This window comes from Globicephala melas, chromosome 8 (genome assembly GCF_963455315.2).
Source record: "Globicephala melas chromosome 8, mGloMel1.2, whole genome shotgun sequence".
Lineage (NCBI taxonomy): Eukaryota > Metazoa > Chordata > Mammalia > Artiodactyla > Delphinidae > Globicephala > Globicephala melas.
Genome location: NC_083321.1, coordinates 48504555 through 48507325, shown reverse-complemented (window position 1 = coordinate 48507325; position 2771 = coordinate 48504555). Strand labels below are relative to the sequence as shown.

At 42.4% G+C, this 2771-nt stretch overlaps 1 non-coding gene across 1 annotated transcript; it reads right to left on the bottom strand.

The window, feature by feature from the left end:
• Positions 1–2349: 2349 nt before the first annotated feature.
• Positions 2350–2513, bottom strand: LOC115839625 (U1 spliceosomal RNA). Its single transcript, XR_004034119.1, has one exon. It is a non-coding gene; the product is annotated as a U1 spliceosomal RNA (small nuclear RNA).
• Positions 2514–2771: the final 258 nt, after the last annotated feature.

The window sequence follows — 2771 nt, the reverse complement described above, 5'->3', positions numbered from 1 at the left end:
AGAAATTCTCTCCTGGCAGAAGGGCCATTTACTCTAGTCTGTTTTTTACAAAAGAGAGATCTGAAGCACAGAGAAGGATGGGGACTTTCTCAGTATGATATAATTTGTCATAGAAATGCCCAGTCTAGGACTCGAAGCTCCTGACTTGCTCTCCAATGCACTTTCCCTGAGCCCCTTTGCCTTGAACTGTGGTCTTTCTGAGAGAAGGAACAGATGGAATCTAAAATATCTTAGGTAGTTTCCATGCCACAGCCAGGCTGAGTGGGCTCCTGGTTAGCTCCTTAAAAATAAATATGGCATTTGAATACAGAGCTAAGCAAACGCTGCTCAGGGGCTGGGAGGGAGAAGCTGCCCATCCTGGGTCCTGGCCCTACAGATAGTGTTATCGGAGACCTCATAGAGCCCCTCCCATGCCTGGGCCTTGAAGTGAGTCAGCCTAGCACAGGGGTAGGACAAGCCATATCATTCTGACCTGGATGCTAAGTGGGAGAGAGGAGAACAGGCTCATAGTCCACAAACTCAAGCTATGACTCTTCTCCCCCTAAGAAAAGGAATGACACTCAGAGGTCTGTATATACCTTGCATCCCTTTTTGTGTGCCTTAGCCCTTAAAGAGATCTCTGCTCTCAACGTCATGGTGAGGTCTTTGCACTATATGCCATACCATACAAACCCTTGTGTCACACCACACCCGACATGGACCATACCTTCCCTCCCAGGTCCACATGCTTGTCTTTGTATGATAGTAAAGGAATCACTGAAAAATTTACTATTTCAATTTTTTCTTGTTTCTCTTGCTTCAGTGACTTAGTGGGGAAAGTGCATAATTTTTTCCCCATAAATTGACAATAGATTTAATTTCACAACAACTTTGTTGTGTTTGTGGAAATTCACAATAGCTTTTAATTGTTAGTGTCTGGGAAAGTTATGTTATGGTGAATAAAAGAGAAAGCCATACAAGTTCAGAAAATAAAAGCTATCATCAGACTTCCCTGGTGGCGCCGTGGTTGGGAGTCCACCTGCTGATGCAGGGGACACGGGTTCGTGCCCCGGTCCGGGAAGATCCCACATGCCGCGGAGCGGCTGGGCCCGTGAGCCATGGCCGCTGAGCCTGCGCTTCCGGAGCCTGTGCTCCTCAACGGGAGGGGCCACAACAGTGAGAGGCCCGCGTACCACAAAAAAATAAAAAATAAAAAGCTATCATCACTAGGCCTTAGTTTTTTATCAATAATATAAATATTATAAAACGAACACAGTTATGTGATAATGTATATATAGCACCTAGTCCAATGCCTGACACATGGTAAAAAGTCAAGGAAAGGCATTGCAGAGGTTTCCAGTGACAACCTCCTGACCCTGACTATAGGATAGTAAACAGTAGACAATACATAGTTAATGTTCCCAAAAAAGTGACTAGAGCAGGGTCGGGATGGAGGTCAGAATTTAATTGTTAATAATCAAAAAGAGCTTAAATCAAAAACAGGAGCTTGGGTCTTTCTAAGCTTGGGGACTGGATGGAATGAGTAGTCTGTAGGAATCTCTGTAAAGAATTAGTGGTCCCCAAAAAGCCACTGCCTGGAGGTAATATTTTTTCTCATACAAAAAGTGCAAACAAGTCCTTTTCCTGTCCTTTAAAGTCAGCAGAGAGTGACCCTGGTCCACCTTCAGGGTGAGGAAAGACTTGAAGAGTTTAGGACTGTGACTTTGGGGGTTGACATACTGTTCTTTGTCTACCAAGTTCAACCCTCCTGTCTACTTATGCGGCTGACACAGTAAGAGAGAGACTGAAAGTGTTGAGAACCTGTGATCTCAGATTCAGGGAAAGAGGAGTCGTTAGTGTTCATGCCCTATTTTTTTTTTGAACTATAGTTGATTTATAAGATTATATTAGTTTCAGATGTACAGCATAGTGATTCAGTATTTTTACAGATTATACTACATTCAAAGTTATTACAAGATAATGGGTGTAATTCCCTCTGCTGTGCTATGTGTCCTTGTTGCTTATCTATTTCATACATAGTAGTTTGTATCTCTTAATCCTGTATTCCTAATTTGTGCCCCTTTCCCTCTTCCCTTTGGTAACCTCTGGTTTGTTTTCTATATCTGTGAGTCTCTTTTTGTTTTTCATATACACTCATTTGAATTATTTTTTTAGATTCCACATACAAGTGATCTCATACCATTCATTACCTATTAAACGCTCCTGAAAATTTTTAGTTCCATCATCTATGAAGCATGAGTTGTCGGTCAGAAATTGGGTTTTTTCCCCAAACCTTTTGATTTCCTTTGACATCAGAATTTAACTTAGGCACTGATGAATTAAATAAGGCCGGTGTATCAGATCTGAGACCTGGGGCTTTCCTCCTGTCCTGCCCCCACTACCACAAATTATGCAGTCGAGTTTCCGACATTTGGGGAAATTGCAGGGGTCAGCACATCCAGAGTGCAATGGATAAGCCTTGCCCTCGGAAAACCACCTTTGTGATCATGGTATCTCCCTTGCCAGGTTAGTATGAGGCCTGGGCTTTTTAAACAGGGTAAGGAGACAATCAGGAAGGGAAGCATTTACTTCATCTACCCATTCATCTATTCATCTATCATCTGTCTATCTATCTATCTATCTATCATCTATCATATTCATTCGTTCATAAATGTAAGCAAAACGCTTAGCATGTAGAATAGTATGTAAGTGCTCAGGTTTGTGTGTGTGTGTGTGTGCGCGTGTGTGTGTGTGTTTGTGTTTGTGTTGATATGTGTGTTCAGGGTTGAACT